General features: G+C 47.7%; 1 protein-coding gene across 1 annotated transcript in view; it reads left to right on the top strand.

Annotated features, from left to right (window-relative positions):
• Nucleotides 1-23669, top strand: part of LOC144828103 (NACHT, LRR and PYD domains-containing protein 3-like) — a 646597-nt gene that overhangs the window by 552683 nt on the left and 70245 nt on the right. The window lies entirely within an intron of this gene.

The raw sequence follows: 23669 nt of genomic DNA, 5'->3' as shown, positions 1-23669 counted from the left end.
GTCGCCGAGTGGATGAAGGACAGCCACCTGAAACTGAACTCGGACAAGACGGAAGTCCTCATCCTGGGATCTTCGCCCTCCGCCTGGGACGACTCTTGGTGGCCCCCAGCCCTGGGCACCGCACCCAAGCCAACCGACCACGCACGCAACCTGGGCTTCATCCTGGACCCCTCCCTCTCGATGACCAGACAAGTCAACGCCGTCTCCTCATCGTGCTTCAACACCCTGCATATGCTTCGCAAGATCTTCCGCTGGATCCCGACCGAGACCAGGAAGACTGTCACCCAGGCACTCGTCATCAGCCTACTGGACTACGGAAACGCCCTCTATGCCAGAACCACAGCCAAGCTACAGAAAAGACTCCAGCGCATCCAGAACGCCTCCGCCCGACTCATCCTGGATGTCCCCCGATGCAGCCACATCTCCAGCCACCTGAGGAACCTGCACTGGCTCCCCGTCGACAAGAGGATCACGTTCCGGCTCCTCACCCACGCACACAAGTCTCTCCACGACCTGGGCCCCAAGTACCTCAACGACCACCTGACCTTCTACACGCCCACCCTCCAGCTACGGTCCACCAGCCTCGCCCTCGCAGCCGTACCACGCATCCGAAGAGCCACCGCCGGAGGAAGATCCTTCTCTTACCTGGCTGCCAAGACTTGGAACTCCCTCCCCATCCACCTTCGGCTGACCCAGGACCATCTCGCCGTCAGGAAACAACTCAAGACCTGGCTGTTCGAGCAGTAGCATACCCCTCCCCCCAAGCGCCTTGAGACCCTCCCGGGTGAGTAGTGCGCTATACAAATGGCATGATTGATTGATTGATTGATTGAAGCTGCCATTTACAATCAAACTTGCAAATCGCCTGAGGATAATGACTCCATTTAATCCACTGATGTTACCATTACTGATAGAATATTGCTGTTGCAAAGGATCCTACTCATACACAGAACTCTGCACAGAGACCTAGGACATCGGTGAATTGTGGTGTACCAGAAACTCACCTCAGTACCTAAAAAAACCCCAACCAGCTAGCATCAGTGTCACATTAGCTCTTCGTCCTATAGCAAAGCAACCAATGATTAGACAACCTAGAACATGCGACTTAGTACAAACTCAGGAATGGCGGGAAGTGAGAACACTCTTTCGTTATACTCTCATACCAGTCCACAACAGGAGAAAAGAGGAGACACGGTAAAGTTAAAATATTTATTTTAACAACGTGATCTCAGGTGCAGTATCTTAGCCAACATAAGCAGACATATGATTAGAAATAATATGGTCAGCATTGTAACAATTCCATAAAACACAAAAGGAGAAAGCATGTTATAATGCTGGTGAAAACAGGTAGTATAGCACCTAGTTATAACACCCTCCCTATATAGGAGCTATGTTTATAAACTACAGAGGGTCTCTTAGGCTTGTGTGAGGGACCCCATTACCTTTCCGCTCAGTAAGAGTAAATCACATCTGGATCAGCAAGTAGCTCTCTGCATCCCTTGAAATGGAAAATCTTCCAAGTGTGTGAAATCATGGCAACTGTGGAATAATAAAGGCGCCAGAATCTCAGTTGGCTCACAGCTGCCAAATTGTTGGGTCTAAAAGCGTTACTCGATCATGTCGAACAACATCTACCCAGTTATGATAACCTTGACGGCTTCAGCACTCACTGTGCAGACTAGGGGCACGGTGTAAGTGTAGAGCTGTTGAAAACAAACCTTTTCTCATGTGTCGACCTTCAAGAGCCTAACTTACAAAATCAGTTATTTGCAGTGTCGTGTGCAAAAGCGGCAAAAAGTAAAATGGCGTTTAAACTTCTATTAAGCCATGCTAACATAACATGCATTCAAAGGAGGCCTTAAGCCATACTACACCCTCCCTTGATGGGAGAACGCACAATAAAGGAGGCACGATAGAACGCAAAGTTCAAGTTCGAATGAGACAGAACCAAGTTCAGAATGTTTGCCAAACTTGATAATTGGGAGTAATAATCCGAATTAAAAAGTAACCAAGTCAATGAAAACATCCATGGGTGGCCATGTTGTAAATAAGACCTAAAAAAAATGTAAAAAACATTTATGCATCAGAGAAAAAGTTCACGAGTCCAGTACGTTTCTATGAAGCTGAAATCCTCCATGAACATTTCAGCCATCTAATTAAGTAATGGAAATGAACATACATGTTCTTCAATCACCGGAGCCTCTAGCACCATCAGACGATGTGAGAACTGGGGTCACCAATTCCACTGCGGTAGCTTGGCGCGAGCGGGGAGGCACCCGAAAGCAAGGTGTAGAGTAGCCATGCAGCACACACTCACAGTGAGACAGAAAACGCACGCAATAAACCAAGACCACACCAGCTAATCTTTTTAAAACAAATGCTTTTATCTAGATTAGGCTCATTGCTGGTAAATAATTCATTGTAATCAATTCAGCATTAACTCATCAGGCAACATTTCATTGTAGGCATAGGTAAAATCATTCCATGAGAACTCAGGCAACATTTCATTATAAAAGAATAGGTACGTAATTCATTCCATGTGAACTCGATCAACATTTCATTAGGTAGGCCTCAATATCTACATGGGATCTAAGCAGGATAAAGAAAACAGTGTTTCATGGATCATTAGACATAAGAACCTCTGCTGGCATGGCACATCAATAATATCAACTCAGCTTCCTGCTTAAGGGCAGGCTACAGTGAACACTCCCCTAGCCAGGGGTTAACTTTATTACAAAAATAGTCACCATGTGGGGCTAATACCCAGTTCAGGGGGACCTGTGGGACTTTCCCCTCTCATCTTAGCGCTTGTGGGCCCACACGGGATTAAGCAGGACCAACAGGGCCCAGGTGCACTCTCCGGCAGGGGGGAGCAGTCACGGGGCTGCCTCTTGGGGTTTTGGGGGCTCCTCGACAGCCCCGCTCTCCCTCGGAGTTGGGGCCCTCCGCCGGGAGGATTTACACTTGAATTCCGGCCTTGTTGTCGAGTGGGCCGGCCAGGGGAGGCCTGCGCGGCTCCGGCGCTCTTCCCGGAGCCTCCCGCAGGCCCAGCGTGGCTCCGGCCTTCCGGGACTCCTCACGGGCCGGGAGCCTATCAGGGCGTGGATCCTGGGGGCGCGCCGGCCGCCGCCTATCAGGGTGCGCCTACGGCGGGCGCGGCAGCAGCAGCCACCGTGTGTGGCGGGCTGGGGGCGTGGCCAGTGACGTGGCCAGCGCCCCAGCCACGTGACACCGCACTCCTTGGCTTCACTAGGCCCGGCGCGGCCTACAGGGCAATCCCGCAGCGGCCCTCCCCAGGCTCAGGGGGCCGCGCGGTAGAAACGGTAGGCGCGCAAGAGGTCGGACAACTCCGACAGCACAGATGACGCCGGGCGGCGGTGGTGACGGGGCAACAGGAGGTGAGCTCTCCGAACTCCGCAGCACCCTGGGGGGCACCGCGCTTTGAGTGGCAATGGTGCTTTAGGAGGCAACAGAGCCTAGAAGCAACAGGACTGCAATGGGGCACGCAGATAAGACCTGGGCTGCAGCGGTGAGTCAGGCAAGCAGCGCTTTAGGAATGCGGCGCTTTGGAGTTCCCAGGCACAGTTTTGGGCAGGACAGCGCAAGGAGGTTTTAGCGCTGAGAAATAGGAGCGCTTAAAAGGCAGACAGCCCCAGCAGCAAACAGTTCTGGCAGTTCAGGGCGAGATAGCTGAGGCAGGACAGCACAGGGGGGCACAGATCGTGCAGGAAAGCGCCTGGATGATGCAGCGCGGTTACCTGGTTGATCCCCCAGCAGTCCTCACTGTAGGTAGGGCTTCCTTGCGGCACTTGATGGTTCTTGCACCCTTCTTATGTAGTTTCTTAGGGGGGCAGAAGAAAGGGGGTTGAGTTGGTGGCACAGAGGCGGCATGGTTCCCTTGGCTCACTGGAGGTGGTTCCTGGGTTCCCCAATGCTGGGCCAGATCAGTGGGTTTGGTAGAGTCCCTCACTCAACTTAGAAAGCAGTGCCTAGGCCCAGTCACTTCCAGTGGTATAGGTTCCTCCCCTAGGCCCTACCGCCTAAATACCCCTAGGTCAGGTGACCACTCTCTCAAGGCAGCAAAGTGTAACCCCTCCCCAGTTCCGGAAGGTTCCAGGAGCTTCCACAGTCTGGGCTATGGGCACAAAAGGCAGGATGGCATTGCTACTGTATCCCAGCCTGCTCCTGGCTACTAATGTGTTACTAAAAAGACCACTCTGCAGTAGCAGGGGCCTGTGGCAGCCATGTTGGTAGGAGAGAACACCTGCACCTTAGCACTGATTGGCGCCCATAGACCTAGGTCCAACAAAAAAGATGGTGGAAAATACAAGGCAAGGGCGAAAAAACGGGGTAAGACCACCCTAGGGCTGACAGGTCTAACAGAGGACAACTCGTGCTTTCTTCGAGATAACTGCGTGCCAGAAAGTCATTGTCCGCAGTCCATATGTTCCAATTGCCCAAGACCCCATGAGCCACTGCGTAGGCCATAATCCTGAAACCAGAACAATCTATTTCATGAGCAACTAAGGGACTCATTAGTAGATTAAAATCCAGGTCAGGAGACACCGTGTTGCAGAGACACAAATCCAGGGCCCCTTCAAATCCACAATCCAGGCAATGGAAAACAGGCTGCACGCAAGTAAAGTATGAAAACCGGAAAGATAAACCATACGGCATACTCAGAGTCGCCAGAGGCAGTGAACCATAGTATTCTAGCATCCAGTTACGAAGCTGGAGCAGCCGGGGCAGATTGTCGTGGGGCACAAAATGTGCATCCATTTCGGAGTAAGCAAATCAATAGCAGTACACCCGCTCCCAAAGCGTGAATTAACGGGAAACTACCGAAGACACTTGAAAAAATCGAATGAAAAAAAGCTGATATCACACCAAATATAGTTTGGAATGAGGTCACAAGGCCAAAACTTACTACTTTAAAAAAGTGCGTCAGGCCCGTGGTAGACGAGGCATTAAATATTGTTTGAATCAAAGCACCAAAATGCAGGGGGAGATCTGTATTTAATAAGGCATGTACCTCAGTACGGGTGTTTGCAACGTGAAGCACAAAGGTTTCACGTGCAGATGTAAGGGAGACTTCCTTTTGGGACAAAAGTCCTCTTATTCGACTCATCTTGTTGAACTCTGCTTTCAAGGTCAGAATAGAAGGCCAGATGGATACATAGAGCCTCCCCTGTAGAGGAGGAAACAGAACATTCTTACAGCAAACAGCACGTTGGCAAACAGTAACGATGTACAGTATTCCCGCAAGCATACCACAGCAATCTTCATTTTTCAATAACAAATAACTTCCGTTTGCAAGCAACGTGAAAGTTGGTGTAATAGCCGGGGGGTGAGTGCCTTTCAAAACACATGCAAGATTTGGTGCTAGTACATTACAAGAACCATGCAATTGCAGATTTCTACAGACTAATGAGTGATCTGGTGTGGATGTGCAGTCTTCACCTTTCAAATAAACTTCCTTTCCTTCCCTCAAACACCTATATGTAAACGGGAGATTCCAGACTTCATGAAGATAAGCACCACCTAAAGGTTCAAATCTACCTATCACATAGTGTTTCATGCAAGACTCAATTTTAAACTAAGTGAAAGGTAGAGTTATTAACACATGGATGAGCCAAACTGCCGAATTTGCCTCGGCCACTGAAAATGGTAATGGTTCCAGTTTTTCAATATGCAGCAGTGAAAATGTGGCATCTTTCATCAACATAAATTGTTGTTTAGCAGTCAAATTAAAAGGCAAAAATAAAGATGTCGTGTTCATATAATCCCAAGGCACCTTGCCAGATTTATCAATTTGAAGAGTCCATGCAAACTGCTTTATAGAACGCAATTGATTTTGTCTATGGTACAGAACTGCAACGTCTTCTTGTACAATATCAACAACAGATGAAACAATATTATCTAATGTGTAAATAAGGGAAGAAAGGGTGTTAATGCTATTATCTACCACAGCAAGTACTTTTTCTAAATTAGCTTGATCAATAGCTCTGAGCCTAGAAGCAGCTTCGATTTGTGACAGTTTCCAAACTTCGTTATAAACAGCATATATCCACCTTTTAGATTTGCATGCTGCAGGATCTTTCACGAAGTCATTCAGGTCAACAGTGTCAGGTAATTTGGATAAATGTAATTTCACTGACGCTAAAGTGGAGTGCCTAAGCCAACTTTGGCATAGCTTGCCAACAGAATAGGTAGTGACAGAATGGCCACTCTCAAAACGGGGATCTACTCTAACCTCTGTATAGCAAGGGGTCAGACCTAGAAAACGGTGCTGGCAGGAATCTGCACTTTTTTGCCACAGCAGCCAGCCTTCAGGATCAGACCAGAAATATTAAAGGATGCGTTTTACAACAGGGTCTGTAAATCAGTAAGGGAAGTACTGGTGTAATTATTCAAATGGAGATATTCACCCAAATCAGGAAATGAAAGAGCATTTAATTTTTTTAGAAGTAGCCAATCCAAAGCAGGTGGGTTGTGAAATAGAAGCATTCAAAAACAACATATGGTTCGGGATGAGGCATGCACGATGCAAAGCTTCAGTGCCTTGCACTTGCCAACTTTTAGAACCCCAAACAGATTTAAGATCAATGGTATCTTTCCACAACTCATAGCCCCCAACAGCCAACTGGTCAATAAAGGACTTTGAATACAGTAATTTTGTGTGGGTGAGTCTAACCTTGGAAGAGGACTTCTCAGTCATCTTAAAATAAAATGTATCAGAGTTTGAATGATTAAAATCAGTAAAATATGAAAACTTTTTTAACAGAGTTTTGGAGCTGCCTTCAACAGGTGCGGGACAATGTTCGCACTGTGTGTAATTAACTACATTTCTAAATGTATTTGTTTTATGCAGAAAGTGATTTCCAAAGTGCTGGTAACAGAACAAATCACCATAGTTCACAGACTCTTGTTATAAATCTTCAGCATCAAAAGCAGCATAATATTTCAAATCAGAAAATAAAGCCTCAACGGCTTGGACGTCCCAATCATCAATGCAGATATTTTGTTTAACCACACCCCCCATAGAAACACGGAGTAATCTGGGAACATTAATAACCTCTGTGGGCCCATGTATCTGGAACTTTACAGCATCCCATACAATCCGATCTAAAACGGGCCAAGCAGTTATATTCACAAATGTCTGGTCCCTCTTCATGATGTGTGAAGAGGAGTGGGGAGCAAAAGTTCCATCAATTAGTCTAATTGAAGTTCTTTCTTGAATGTAGTGCAATGATTAGTCACACGGGTCTCCAAATCAGGCATAGATAAGTTAGTGGGGTAAGTATATTCAGTATCATTAAGAGTATCACCAGCAGGTGGATTCAATAAAGGATTCGCAACTGTATTAATTTCAATGGCAACATCAGGCCCGATGGCAGGATCCGAGGCCAAAACAGAGTGTCTCACCATCACCGGACATGAGACCGCAGGTGTCCTACTATGAAGAATCGGCCACCATGTGTAGTTTGACATTGTCAATGGAAATGTACCTGTTCCCCTTTCGCCCAGGAAGAGGAGGTAAAATGATTGTTCTTGTACACTGCACGCCAAGCACAGGAACTGGAGCTCTATAGGCGGGACCGAATTCCTTCTTGTTCTCCATCTTCTCTCAGACCAGTTTGCCATCTTGGGGTAGCCAGCCGACTACCCGAATCTGCAACGCAGCATCAGATGTGGAGGGAAAATGTTCCTTTTCAAGACTGTCTCTGTTCTTTTGTAGGTTCTGTAAAACATTAGAATGTTCATCTACGTCAAAGGATGCGGCTCCCGCCACCATGTCTAGACCTTCAAGGTCCAGAAGAAACATTTTGTTGCCAAAGAGCATTTTGTATGGGGTCCGCCCAACCAGAGACCTTCTAGGGAGATTATTTAGTGCACGTTGTATGCTATTTAAGTGGGTTAGCCAGTCCTAATACCTTCGCTGTCAAGGATTGCTTTAAGCCATGGTTCATCCGCTCCACAACAGTATTACCCTCAGGACAGTATGGAGACGAAAATTTGGCCTGGACCCCCAATGAACTCTTGTCATCCTTGTACGCCTTAGAGGCAAACGCTGGACCCTGGTCTGAATGGAAGGTACCTCACGCAAAAATTCCCACAAAGACACGCAAATCCCTTACGACAGTTCTGGAATCAGCACGGCGTTGAGGCCACAACCACACAATGCGTGTGCAAGAATCAGCTGCTACTAAGATGTAATTATACGCAGTATCAGAGGAGAAAGGACCGCAGTGATCTAAATAAACACAAGCAAGTGGTTTATTAGATATGCACAACTGAGTTTGGGGCGGGCGTGCAGTAGTAGAAGGATAAATTTGCTGACAAATGCCACATTGAAGGACATAATCACGCATCTGTTTGTACAAACCCCGCCACCAATTATGTTGCTGGAGAAGAGATACAGTAGCTGACACGCCGGCATGTGAAGAGGCCATCCCAACGTGGGCTGCTGTAATCAAAGTCAGTCTGTCTGTGGTCACAAATGTCTGGTCCCTCTTCATGATGTGTGAAGAGGAGTGGGGAGCAAAAGTTCCATCAATTAGTCTAATTGAAGTTCTTTCTTGAATGTAGTGCAATGATTAGTCACACGGGTCTCCAAATCAGGCATAGATAAGTTAGTGGGGTAAGTATATTCAGTATCATTAAGAGTATCACCAGCAGGTGGATTCAATAAAGGATTCGCAACTGTATTAATTTCAATGGCAACATCAGGCCCGATGGCAGGATCCGAGGCCAAAACAGAGTGTCTCACCATCACCGGACATGAGACCGCAGGTGTCCTACTATGAAGAATCGGCCACCATGTGTAGTTTGACATTGTCAATGGAAATGTACCTGTTCCCCTTTCGCCCAGGAAGAGGAGGTAAAATGATTGTTCTTGTACACTGCACGCCAAGCACAGGAACTGGAGCTCTATAGGCGGGACCGAATTCCTTCTTGTTCTCCATCTTCTCTCAGACCAGTTTGCCATCTTGGGGTAGCCAGCCGACTACCCGAATCTGCAACGCAGCATCAGATGTGGAGGGAAAATGTTCCTTTTCAAGACTGTCTCTGTTCTTTTGTAGGTTCTGTAAAACATTAGAATGTTCATCTACGTCAAAGGATGCGGCTCCCGCCACCATGTCTAGACCTTCAAGGTCCAGAAGAAACATTTTGTTGCCAAAGAGCATTTTGTATGGGGTCCGCCCAACCAGAGACCTTCTAGGGAGATTATTTAGTGCACGTTGTATGCTATTTAGGTGGGTTAGCCAGTCCTAATACCTTCGCTGTCAAGGATTGCTTTAAGTCATGGTTCATCCGCTCCACAACAGTATTACCCTCAGGACAGTATGGAGACGAAAATTTGGCCTGGACCCCCAATGAACTCTTGTCATCCTTGTACGCCTTAGAGGCAAACGCTGGACCCTGGTCTGAATGGAAGGTACCTCACGCAAAAATTCCCACAAAGACACGCAAATCCCTTACGACAGTTCTGGAATCAGCACGGCGTTGAGGCCACAACCACACAATGCGTGTGCAAGAATCAGCTGCTACTAAGATGTAATTATACGCAGTATCAGAGGAGAAAGGACCGCAGTGATCTAAATAAACACAAGCAAGTGGTTTATTAGATATGCACAACTGAGTTTGGGGCGGGCGTGCAGTAGTAGAAGGATAAATTTGCTGACAAATGCCACATTGAAGGACATAATCACGCATCTGTTTGTACAAACCCCGCCACCAATTATGTTGCTGGAGAAGAGATACAGTAGCTGACACGCCGGCATGTGAAGAGGCCATCCCAACGTGGGCTGCTGTAATCAAAGTCAGTCTGTCTGTGGTCTGCGTTGGGTACTAACCTGTCACCAACATCGTTAATTCTCACATAAGGAACTTGGTAAACAGTCATAATATTGAGTAAAAAATATCGAATGGACATATCGAGTTTAAAATATAGAATGGACAAAATATCGAATGGACAGAATATAGACATCAAAAATATCGTTTTTAAGGTAGGTAATGTAATATCGAATGTTAAAAATATAGAAAGTTAAAATATCGAAGTATATAATATAGTTTATTAAAATTATCGAATTTTTAATAATATCGAATTTTTTATAGTGTTTTTTATGTTATTATATGTGTGAAAAGTGTGTATTTATGTTATAATTTATTTAAATTAATGAATTTTGTTTTTTTAATTTTTGCGTAATTTAATTCTGTAGTGGGTTGTGGGTTTATAGGGGAATAGGGTGGGAAGTAATTTAATTATAATTAATTAAATATGTATGGTATTCATTTTTAATTAATTGTTAATTAATTTATACTTGGTAATTAATTACATTTTAATTGGCAATTAATTTTATTCAATTGATTAATTGCTAATTATGTTAATTTTACTAATTTATTTTCTGTAGCGGGTTGTGGGTTTATAGGGGAATAGGGTGGGAAGTAATTTATTTATAATTAATTAAATAATTCAATTTATTTAATTGTATTTCATTTGAATTAATTGTTAATGAATTTTTAATTGTTAATTAATTGTTAATTTGTAATACATTTTTATTAATAGGTAACTAATTGTAGTAATTAATTGTAATTTGTAATTTTAATTGATTCATTATTATATTATATTAAATTGGTAATTACTTTTAAATAATTTTTTATAGATATTAATGTATCTTTTTTTAAATAATATATGAAGTATTTACTTTCCCTACTGTTGCACTCTCTGGAGTGGGAATAGTAATTTTAACCCCTACGCTATCCAATGCTTTCCCTACTGTTGCACTCACTGGAGTGGGAATAGTTATTTTTACCCCTACGCTATCCAACGCTTTCCCTACTGTTGCACTCACTGGAGTGGGAATAGTAATTTTTACCCCTACGCTATCCAACGCTTTCCCTACTGTTGCACTCACTGGAGTGGGAATAGTAATTTTTACCCCTACGCTATCCAATGCTTTCCCTACTGTTGCACTCTTTAGAGTGGGAATAGTAATTTTAACCCCTACGCTATCCAACGCTTTCCCTACTGTTGCACTCTTTGGAGTGGGAATAGTAATTTTAACCCCTACGCTATCCAATCCTTTCCCTACTGTTGCGCTCACTGGAGTGGGAATAGTAATTTTTACCCCTACGCTATCCAACGCTTTCCCTACTGTTGCACTCACTGGAGTGGGAATAGTAATTTTTACCCCTACGCTATCCAACGCTTTCCCCACTGTTGCACTCACTGGAGTGGGAATAGTAATTTTTACCCCTACGCTATCCAACGCTTTCCCTACTGTTGCACTCTTTAGAGTGGGCATAGTAATTTTAACCCCTACGCTATCCAACGCTTTCCCTACTGTTGGACTCTTTGGAGTGGGAATAGTAATTTTAACCCCTACGCTATCCAATGCTTTCCCTACTGTTGCACTCACTGGAGTGGGAATAGTAATTTTTACCCCTACGCTATCCAACGCTTTCCCTACTGTTGCACTCTTTGGAGTGGGAATAGTAATTTTTACCCCTACGCTATCCAATGCTTTCCCTACTGTTGCACTCTTTAGAGTGGGAATAGTAATGTTAACCCCTACGCTATCCAACGCTTTCCCTACTGTTGCACTCTTTGGAGTGGGAATAGTAATTTTTACCCCTACGCTATCCAACGCTTTCCCTACTGTTGCACTCACTGGAGTGGGAATAGTGATTTTTACCCCTACGCTATCCAACGCTTTCCCTACTGTTGCACTCACTGGAGTGGGAATAGTAATTTTAACACTCTTGTTATGCTACGGTAATAATATTGTATATTTTTTAATAATATTATGTTAATATATATATATATGTTTTAACAAATAAAATGGTATTATTTTTTTATAACTTAAAATAATTATTTAATAATTTTAAGGTTATTTAAGTATTTTTAAGTATATTTTAGTTATTTATTTTTAATATTTTTTTAATTTTACATTAATTTTAATAAATTCGATATTTTTACAAAGTACATATTTTTAAACGATATTTTTGATTCGATATTTTTGTACTTACCTGTTTGTAGATAGGACTTCGATATTTTTGTAGTCTATATTTTGGAGTCGATATTTTAAATGCCTATATTTTTGTAGTCGATATTATGTCAGTGATCCAAGGAACTTGTTGGACTTGGCCCTTCTGGCAGGTTCACCCTTGAACTTGTTGCCTTTTAATGTTACCTCATTATAGTGATTTCTGGTCTTTGCGCACTTTAGCACTGTGGCACAGTGTAAAGTGCGTGCGCTCTCTGAGTGCGTGGGTGAGATTGGCCTGCCCTCCCATAGAAATCCATGGGGAATATGTGTGTCTATGGTAGTTCCTGATGTGTGGGGAGTGCAGGGTCGAGTTTGGTATGTGCGGCCTCGTGTGATTAAATGCTGCACGATGATGTGCGCGGATTTATTGTCTAGTGTGGAAGTGCCACTTTCTAGAAGTTGGCCTGTCTGTGCAGTGAATGTGATTTGACTGTCTGGCTTGTGATTGGCTGGAGCTGGCTGGTGTGCCTGGCTCCAGGAGTCCGGATGGGTCTGCCCCGGTGGTGAATGGAGAGATCTGCATGTTGATGGCAGGGAGGAGTGCACCTGGGACCTGCATAGGGCTGGGCCTTCCCTCTACAATGCTGGCTCCACCCCCTTTGGTGTGTCTGATGTCCCTGACCCACCCTGTGAATAGGCAGAGGGGCTGAGCAAAACAAAGTGCTCCAGAACCAGTTGCATCTGGTTCGCCCCTTGCCTGCACCTTTAGACAAAGGAAGTGTGTGTATAAAAAGAGGCTGTGACCTCATGTAAAATGTTCTTGTTTCCTGACTTGAATCTACCAGGGATGTGCTGCTGCTGGGGCCCAGGGGAAGGCTTGCCTCCCTGGGCCCTGCCGAGCCCCTGGATGCCTGGAGTTCTTGCTGGATCCTAACAGGAGGGGACTTGCTGCTGGTGGGGCCCAGGAGGGACCGCCATGGGGGCTGTCTGCTTGCTGGAGTGCCCTGTGTGCTGGCCCCTGGGCCCTGCATTGCCCCTCCTGATGCCCAGGACTGCTGGGACCCTTTGCTCTGGGGGATCCTTCTTCGGAAATTTTGTAGTTGTTGTGCCCCAGCGCCTGGCAGGCGCTTTATGTTTGCGTTCATGGGCAGAGCGCTGTCGTGTTCCCTGAGGGGGAAGTGCTCCTGCCCTTTTGTGGCCCCAGCGGGTGCCCACCCCGCTAATTTAATTATTTACAGGTGCCACCCCGTTTCTGGGAGCAATTTAATTATTTACAGGTGCCTCCCCGTTTCTGGGAGCCTTAGCGGGTGCCCACCCCGCTTCTGCTTTTTGTTTCTTTATCGAGGGTGCCTACCCCTCGTTATTGCCCCCGAAAGTGATGCCGGCGTCACCGCCGCAGCAAAACCGGTAGTCAGGCGGCCTGGCGCCTGGAGCGGGGCAGGACGTCCGCGTGCTTCCAGGAACTCCCGCCCACCGCCGCGCTGGGATTGGCTGCCCGCCACCTACTGCGACCCTTTGTTCCGCGCCTTGCCGGTCTCCCGTGTGGAGAGGGAGACCGGAGAGGCTGCCCGCCGCCAGCTTGGAGAGAGAAGCGATGTTGCCGGCAGGCGGGACTCCCGAGTGAAAGGGAGGGCCCCCGCGCATGCTGCACGAGCCGGGATCAGAGTCCGGCCTCCGCCCCCCGGTGAGTTTCGCGAGGGAGTCCAGAGAGGGGGGGCAGTATTCGAGCAGCCCCGTTTGGCAGCGGGCCGCTCCACCCTTTGGCCCATATTTGTTTAAAAGTCCCTGTGAGGGGCTTGGGGGCATGTATCTCTTTAAGGAGTCTGTGGGCTCCTTGCGGCAAGTTTCCCTTACAGAGCCCCGTGGCTCCGAGGCCCCAGTAGTTTTCAGAGCCTAGATGGCTCCGGGGGCACATTATTGATTTAAAGGGCCGAGGAGCCCATGCTGAGCCCCCTGGCTCCTACGATGGGGGCATTTATTTCTTTAAGGAGCCAGAGTGCTCCCATGCACACAGTTGTTTCAGAGCCAGAGGGCTCTAAAATGCGCAACCTTTTGCGCAGTGTTTCTTCCAGAGGGCTAGTGAGAGCCCATGTCGCAGTTTTGATCCACAGCTGCCCAGCAAGTAGTGGGCAGCTGCACCGTTTAGGTTCTTTCTTTTCTAGGGACATGTCTTTGGACACAGGAGTGAGTCGCACTCCTTCGCCCCTACTTTGGCCTTCCACAGCTGTGCAGCACTTAGTGCCCGCCGCAGCGTTTAGGCCCTGCTACGTTTAGGTTTTGGCGCAGTGGCGCAGCCTGGACCCTAATGTGATTTATGTGCTATTATGATTTATGTGCTGATGCTTTTGGGTGTTAAGAAATGTACTGTGTGTAGTATGTTTTGCACACCCTGTCTTGATGCCTCTAGATATGGTTTATGCCTAGGAGTTTTTTTTACCTAGTATAGTTATGCTAGTGAGGTCCTGGTTACCTGCGTGATATATGCCTAAAGTGGTTAGGATTGCGTAGTGTGTACCTACCTGTTACCAGTGGTTACTGGTTGTGTTCTGCAAGTATTATTTGGTGCTACAATTATCCTATGTTCTAAGTGCTATTCCTACAAAGTGCTAGTTCTACCAAGTGCTTATTCCTGACAGTGGTCCATGTGGCCCTGTCCTGTGTATATAATCCCCTGTAAATTCTGCCCGTGCCAGTGGCACAATGTAAATTGTGTGTTTATTATCTAATGTGTTTGGTATAATACAAAGGCTATTTTTATATATAACCTTGTGTGGAGTTTCCTTTGTGGTGGGCCTTGGATGTTGTTGCTGGTGGGTGCGTGTGCAAATGCTTTACACATTGCCTCCGGGATAAGCCTGACTGCTCGTGCCAAGCTACCAAGGGGGTGAGCAGGGGTTATCTTGGCGGGTGACTTCCTTGCCCTTGCTTTGGCGCAAGCCTTAGCCAACCAGAAATCTCATTTCTAACAGAACTTTATCAGGACTTAAATGATAAGAGTATTTTGAAGGGAATCCTTTAGGGTAATTACCTCCCTTCTCTGTTGTGGCAATAGCTGCCAAGATGTCATCATCAATCTTACTTTTGGAATGTGTAACTGCTACTACTGCATATGTTGCAACGGCTGTCTTCGCAGCTTCATCTGCGAGACAATTGCCAACAGCGTGAGCACCAATACGCAGGTGACCCAGAGTATAAATTACAAACACGAGTGGCAGCCATTCTTTAAGTTCAGCCACTCGAACCCAGATCATTTTATGTTTTATTGTGCGACCCCTGGAGTCCCGATAATCATTTTGAGTCCAAAAGGGTAGATTGTCATTGTACGGTTGAACACAGTAGTAGGTGTCACTTACGATAAGAGTAGTCACACTGGGATCTGCGTACTCCAATGCAAGCATCAGAGCATGAAGCTCTGCCAATTGGGCAGTACAGTCCCCTAATGTCTGTGTATGCACGACATCAGACTTGAATTCACCATCCACCGTAGTACCTACCACAATTGCACAGACCCGAAGAATATGTGTGCTTTGAATCCGTAGCCGCTTGCGTGCTTCCGTCGGTGTAAATATTACAACGGAAATCCTCAAATGGGTGCATGGTCAGAGGAGCAGGATGAACAAATTCATACTGCAAGAACTCTTGAGTCTGCAGAGAGGAATCAAAAATGAACATGACATCTGGGGATGTCAATGACGTTGCCCATTCTATCCACCGTGGGTCCAAAGCTTTGGAATTTGGTACACTAGCTTTCGTCACTGCCTCCAAGGCAGGATACGGAGTAACAACCAAAATGGGTTTTTCCTGCGACAGTGCACGTTTCTTAAGAATCGCCATTTGCATTGCTGTCAAAACTCTTTCCACAGCAGAAAACCGCAACTCAGCCGAGATGTACCAGTGTGACTTGTAAGCGATAGGGACCGTGTCTCCCTCATTAAAAGTGAGGTACGTGAAACCCACCGCCCCTGGTACGATTCTTATCACCAGGTTGGTGTGGTTATCACCGGTCAACAAGAATTTAGATTCTAGAAGATCAGCCTGCAAAGATTGCAAGATGGCTGAATGTTCAGGCAGCCAGCACCATTTGGAGAAAGTAGGTTGTATCAAAGCGTAAAGAGGCTTGATACGCTGGGCATAATCGGGAATGTATGTACGCCTGAAATTCAAAAAGCCCAGTAAAGATTGTAGATTTTTCAGTATTGTGGGAGCTCGCAGCTGTGTGTATTTCTCCAGGAAGTGAGGAGCTAATCCTCGTCCTTCATTGTTGAGCTCATAGCCCAGGAACAACCCTGTGTACTCTGCAATGTGGGACTTTGCAAAGTTAAATTTCTAACCGAAGTCCGCAAAGTGACAAATTATGCGGTCTACGTGACACAGATGCGGCCATAATTCATCATCTGTTAGATAGATATCATCCACATACGAACATGCATCTGGGTAAAGTCTCTCCAATAGAGACACTATGCAGGCGGCAAAGGGGCCAGGACTGTTCTTATAGCCCATCGCCAAACGACGAAAGAGGCGTTGTTTACCGCCACAGGTAAACGCTGTCCATTGACTACTCATAGAGGACATGTTGTGGGCAAAAAAAACATTGGATATGTCAAGTGTGGGTTTAAACTATTTACGCACAAGACTATCCACAAGAGCAGAACTGTGAGTATTTTGGACCGCACACGTACGACAATGAGAATTTAAGTGTTGGTAATCCAATACCAAACGGTATGAGCTGTCCGGCTTTGTCACAGTAAAAAGAGGGTTATTCATCGGAGACACACACGTTCCAATCACACCTTGATATTCCAATTGTTCAAGGATTTCTGCCACAGGAGCTTTGACTTCACGTCGCATGGGGTATTGAGGTTGAGCCGGTGGCATAGACCACAAGGGAATCTCATGACTGGGGGAGAATTTATCCCAGCCACAATGAGTACGGTACAAAGCCGGCGCAAGCGCCTTAGCCCAATCTTCTGAAAAACGCAGAGCCTGCTCCCTCGGGACAGTGTGCGCAAAACTGGGGAGGATCACCTCCTCCCCTTGTGGAGCGGCCAAGACAAATGGTGGGGTCCAGTCGACCTCCGCAAGTAAAATGTGATATGTCGTAGTCCGATTTTCCCCAAAAAATCTTTTATAGTACGCTGTATGTCACCTTCAATTAAAAGGTCAATTTCAAAAAGCCTGTCAGGGGGAGCCACTCTAGGGTCAGCTGTTTCTACTACAATAAAGGTGTCAGTCGCTGTCACCTTCAGTAGTGGATGCAGCGCCTCTCGCACTATGGTAATCACCGCCGCGCTGTCCAACAGCGTCAGTGCCCAAAGCTGCATTCTCACTATCTGTGGCATATCTCGCTGTTAAAGCTGCAACTTTCTTCTTTGGAAACTGAGGCCTTTGACGTGATGAGTCGTCCTGCTTGCCTTTTCCGTCAGCCTTACGTGGCTCCTTTACTGGTGGGCGAAACCGATGTTTCCTGCAAAGAGCGAGGAGAACATTGTTCAGGAATCTAAAATCTATCAGGTGACTTAATAGTAGTGCGGTCGCGCAACTCATAAGTTCGCTGAGTAGAGACAGGTGTAGGTGAAGCAAGACAGGACCCCTGTTTCTGTTGCTGTTTCCCCTGCTTTTTATTCTTACTCCAATTTTGTTTCGGAACTTTCTGGCGATCATCTTTATCAGAAGACACCTGTTGAGTTTGCAACTGTGTCTGTTTTTTAGCAAAAGGCTTAACACCTACACTATTACGGCCAATGGTCTTATAAGCCTCCGTAATAATTCTCGGTAACGGACGGGGTTGGTCGGCATCAGCAACATCGCGCAAAGCATTAGACACCTGGAAGCTTACTTCATCTTTCTTCACATTAGCAAGGACGAGATCGCAAACCATGTCAAACGCCCCCATGAGTCACATTCCCAACTGGACAGCCGCCTCCGGCTGTGTTCATCTTGAACACGCTTAATGACGGAGGGAAGGACAGCCATTGACTGGGTGCCAAAGCACCTAGTATAGACTGCCGCAAAAATCACACCCCAAGTTGTACAGTCATTTAGGTCCGGCACTAAGTCTTTCTGCAAACTAATGGTAAGGATCCTGTGTTTCTCCACAGGAGTGGCATTCAGGAATACTGCCTCCAGTTGGTCAAATTTCTCGGCAAGCCAGAAAGGCATTTCATCTTTATCTTGGGGACGCTTGCCCATAACTGCATTAACCATAACGGAACTAAGCTTCAGCCCAACTGGATGTGCCGTACCACCCGGGTAAAAAATTGAACCAGACCCCTTATCACTGACACCGCAGATGCATAAAGGTTCCTTAATTCTGCAGCTGTACACTGCGCCACATTAGCAGGCCAAGAAGCGCCTGCAATCGACAAGGGTCCTTGTCTGACCGCTGTCATACTTTGGGGAAGGGCGCCATTAAACCAAATGGCACGCTGCCAAACAGAAATTGGAACATCCTGTGTTCGGTACGGAATGTACTCTACAGGCACGGCAGCTGGAGTATAAGTGTGAAAAACACCAGTAGTAGCATCAACCGCAGGAAACGTGACCCATGAATAAAACAACTCAAACGGGTACGCTGCGTCTGCAGATACAACAAAAACCACTGTCATGCCATCTAAAGAGACCTGGAAATCCTGCAACTGAGTGCGCACAGCCATACGGCTGTGTACTGGGATATCATCCGCAGCCATATCGACACAGTGTAAGATAAGTACAATGTATTCTAAGAGCACAACTGGGTAGTAATTCAATAGAAAACCGTTTTATATTACCAAGCTTGAAGAGGCCTATGTAACTATAGGTAGGTTTATCCCTACACCACTATCATCCGGAAACAATAGTGAGTGGGTCGTGGACTGATATAAGCACTACTCGAGAGGCTCAAATAAGACCACATTTGTTGGTTGCGCCATGTTCCAAGGATCTTGCTCATACACAGAACTGTGCACAGAGACCTAGGACATCGGTGAATTGTGGTGTACCAGAAACTCACCTCAGTACCTAGAAAAAACCCAAACCAGCTAGCATCTGTGTCACATTAGCTCTTCATCCTATAGCAAAGCAACCAATGATTATACAACCTAGAACATGCAACTTAGTACAAACTCAAGAATGGTGGGAAGTGAGAACACTCTTTCGTTATACTCCCATACCAGTCCACAACAGGAGTAAAGAGCAGACACGGTAAAGTTAAAAATATTTATTTTAACGACGTGATCTCAGGTGCAGTATCTTAGCCAACATAAGCAGACATATGATTAGAAATAATATGGTCAGCATTGTTACAATTCCATAAAACACAAAAGGAGAAAGCATATTATAATGCTGGTGAAAACAGGTAGTATAGCACCTAGTTATAACACTTTCCCTATAAAGGACCTATGTAAGAGTAAATCACATCTGGTTCAGCATTACCCTGCCTCCAGGCATGTCGCCCTACGCACCGCGCAGCTCCACCTGTTCTGCACCAGTGCTCCCAGCCAGCTCCTGCCGCTGTGTCAGGGTTCGAAGCCCGCTTAGGCTCTGCTCGTCGTTTTGGATTTGGTGATTCGTATTGTACTGTATAATTGTCCTGTATAATTGTGTGTGTTAGTTCATCCACGTTGTAGCGTGATTTTGTTCCCCCACTGTCCCCCCTTTTTCCTTCTGCTCTCCCTTGGCGCCCCCTCCAATCCCCGGTTACCGCCACTGCGTCCCCTGCTGGCCCGCCCCCTCGTCCCCCATTGGCCACTCCGCTCCCGCCTCCCAGCTGCACCTCCCTCCCACCTCTCCATTTATGGCGGCCGCTGCGCCGCCGCGCCACTGGCACGCCGAAGGTACGCCTAAGGCAAGCCCGTCTGCGCCCATCCGTGCCTGGACCGTGCCCAGTGCCAGAACCCCTGGCACCTGCGAACGACACAACGCCCGACTCCGCTATGATGCCAACACCCTCCACGCACTCAACCCCAGACAAAAAGACACCTGCTACTGGGCCACCCCGAAGTGCACCCAAGGACCTTTCACCTGCCGGATCTGCGGCTTCACCAGCATCCGGCCCACCAAACCTCCAACAAAAGAACCCAACTACCTCAGATGCATCCTCCTCAACACATGCTCCGCCCGCAAACACGCCGTCGAACTCTGGGACCTTCTCGACTCTACCTCCCCAGACGTCACCTTCCTGATGGAGACCTGGCTAACCCTACCTCAGCCCCCAACATCGCCATAGCCATCCCTGAAGACTACAAGATCACCCGCAGGGACCGTACCAACGGCATTGGAGGAGGAATCGCCAAAGTCCACAGAAACATCCTGAGTCTGGACCAACACCGACGACACCCTCTGCACCGCCGAACACATGCACTTCCAGATCCACACCAACCCCAACCACACCCTCAGAGGAACCCTCGCCTACAGACCCCCCCGAACCCTGACCACAGTTCAGCGACTCCATCGCCGACTTGATCAGCATACACGCCCTTGCCTCCACAGACTACATCTTCCTTAGGGACCTGAACTCCCACCTCGAGAACAACACCAGCTCCACCACCCTGTTTGACAACCCCCGCCAACCTCGGACTTAGACAGCTCATGACAACACCAACCCACACCGCCAGCCACACGCTCAACCCCATCTTCAGCGTAAGCCCCCACGCCTCCTTCAACCACACCACTGAACCCCACTGGACAGACCACCACTGCATCCACTTCACCTTCAGGAAGCTCACCACGCACCACCACACCCAACAGATGCCTCGACACTGCTGGAGCAAGGTCATAGAAGACCAGCTAACCAACACCCTCGCCGAGAGCCCACCTGCCTAACCCGCTGACCCCAACACCACCGCCCGCAACTTCAGACCGTAGATCAACGACTGCGCCAACACCCTCATCCCGCTCAAGACACCCTCCAACAACCACACCAGCAAGAAAGCCACCTGGTTCACCAAAGACCTCCAGGTCTCCAAACGAACCTGCCAAAAACTGGAGAAGAAATTACTCCGCGAACGAACACCAGACAGCTACGCTGCCCACAAGAACGCCACCCGCAGACACCATCAACTCATCAGAGCCGCCAAGAGGGCCTCCTTCAAAAACCGCCTGGATAATAACGCACACAACAGCAAAGAGCTCTTCAACATCGTGAAGGAACTCTCCAACCCCAGTTCCAACACCAAAAATATCCCGCCTTCGCAAGACATGTGCGAATTACTAGCCACCTTCTTCCACCGCAAGATCACCGACATCCACGACAGCTTCATCTCCACGATCGCCCCGACAACCACTGCCCCCATGACCACCACCTGCACCAACCGCCTGCTCTCCTGGACCAGCGTCGACGACGAGGAAACCAGTGGGACCATGAACACCATGCACTCCGGATCACCACTGGACCCATGCCCTCACTACATCTTCAACAAAGCCAGCACAGCCATCACACCCCATCTCCAGAAAGTAATCAACATCTCCTTCAAGACAGCAACCTTCCCAGAAAGCTGGAAGCATGCCGAGATAAACTCCTTACTCAAGAAACCCAAGGCGGACCCCAAGGACCTCAAGATCTTCTGACCCATCTCCCTGCTCCTGTCCCCGGCGAAGGTCACCGAGAAAATCGTCAACAGGCAACTGACCCGCTTCCTCGAGGAGAACAGCATCCTGGACCCGTCCCAGTCCGGGTTCCACAGCAACCACAGCACCGAGACCGCCCTCATCGCCGCCACTGATGACATCAAGACCCTGCTTGACAATGGAGAAACAGCAGCCCTCATCCTCCTGGACCTGTCAGCCACCTTCAACACGGTCTGCCACCACACACTAGGTACATGCCTACACGATGCCGGGATCCAAGAGAAGTCCCTGGACTGGACCACATCATTCCTCTCCGGCAGAACTCAGAGCGTCCGTCTCCCCCCCCTTTCGCACCATGGCCACCGAAATCATCTGCGGTGTACCCCAGGGCTCTTCCCTCAGCCCGACGCTGTTCAACATCTACATGACACCCCTAGCCCACATTGCCCAACAGCACGACCTCAACATCATCTCCTACGCCGACGACACCCAGCTGATCATATCCCTCACCAAAGACCCTCACACCGCCAAGACCAACCTCCACGAAGGAATGAAGGCCATCGCCGAATGGATGAGGAACAGCCGACTGAAGCCGAACTCGCACTAGATGGAGGTCCTCATCATCAGCTCGACCCACTCAGCCTGGGATGACTCCTGGTGGCCTGCAACCCTAGGAACAGCCCCGACACCCACCGACCATGCACGCAACCTAGGGGTCATCCTCAACTCCACTCTCTGCATGACTAAGCAGGTCAACACAGTCTCCTCATCCTGCTTCAACACCCTCAGAATGCTCCGCAGGATCTTCAAGTGGATCCCCACTGAGACAAGAAGAACAGTCACCCAGGCCCTCGTCACCAGCAGGCTGGACAACGGAAACGCCCTCAACGCAGGAACGTCGGCCAAGCTCCTGAGGCGATTGCAGCATGTCTGATCCTCGACATCCCCCGCCGCAGCCACATCACACCCCACCTGAGAGACCTGCACTGGCTCCCCGTCAACAAGAGGATAACCTTCAAGCTCCTCATCCATGCATACAAAGCTCTCCACAAGACCAGCCCAGCATACCTCAACACTCAACTCAACTTCTACACCCCCACCCACCAGCTCCTCTCTGCCAGCCTCGCCACAGTCCCCCGCATCCGAGGAATGACCACCGGCGGCAGATCCTTCTCCCACCTCGCCGCCAAGACCTGGAACACCCTCCCCACCAACCTACGACCGACCCAGGACCTACTGACCTTCAGGAGCCTCTTCAAGGTCTGGCTTTTCGATCATTAGCAGCACCCCCTCGCCGGCGACCTGAGACCCTCACGGGTGTGTAGTGTGCTTTATAAGTGTCATGATTGATTGATTAGTTCTCTGCATCCCTGGAAACGGAAAATCTTCCAAGTGTGTGAAATCAAGGCAACTGTGGAAAAATAAAGGCGCCAGAATCTGTCGGCTCACAGCTGCCAAATTGTTTTGTCTAAAAGCGTTACTCGATCATGTCGAACAACATCTACCCTATTATGATAACCTTGACGGCTTCAGCACTCACTGTGCAGACTATGGGCACGATGTAAGTCTAGAGATGTTGAAAACAAACCTTTTCTCATGTGTCGACCTTCACGAAGCCTAACTTACAAAAACAGTTATGTGCAGTGTTGTGTGCAAAAGTGGCAAAAAGTAAAACGGCGTTTATACTTCTAATAAGCCATGCTAACATAACATGCATTCAAAGGAGGCCTTAGGTTATACTAAATTGCCACTGTCATCAATGTGCCTTGTCCCCAGAACATAGCCAATCCTGCCACTTCTGAACGGTTGGTCACATACTTTCCATGGCCTCTTTCTAAGCCCGTGAGCTAAACGCCCAACCATGGTCAGAATGTAATGTGCCAACTGTGTATGTGCTGATAAAGACTCTCAAATATTTTATAACAGTTCGCGCGTCATCCGAGCGCTGAGGCTAAACCCATAGGAAACATTAGCAGAAATCCACTGCAACCATTAAATACTTGTAAGCCCCATCTGTTTTTAAGGGGCCACAGTGGTCCAAATACACACATACGAGAGGTTTATCTGATTTTATTAATGATGTCTGTGCTGTGCGTGGTATGGTGGATCCTTTCATCTGCTGACAGATGTCAC

The sequence above is a fragment of the Lissotriton helveticus genome, chromosome 4_1, assembly GCF_964261635.1.
Source record: "Lissotriton helveticus chromosome 4_1, aLisHel1.1, whole genome shotgun sequence".
Classification (NCBI taxonomy): Eukaryota; Metazoa; Chordata; class Amphibia; order Caudata; family Salamandridae; genus Lissotriton; species Lissotriton helveticus.
Note: the sequence above shows the minus strand (reverse complement) of the source record. Positions and strands in the feature narration are given on the sequence as shown.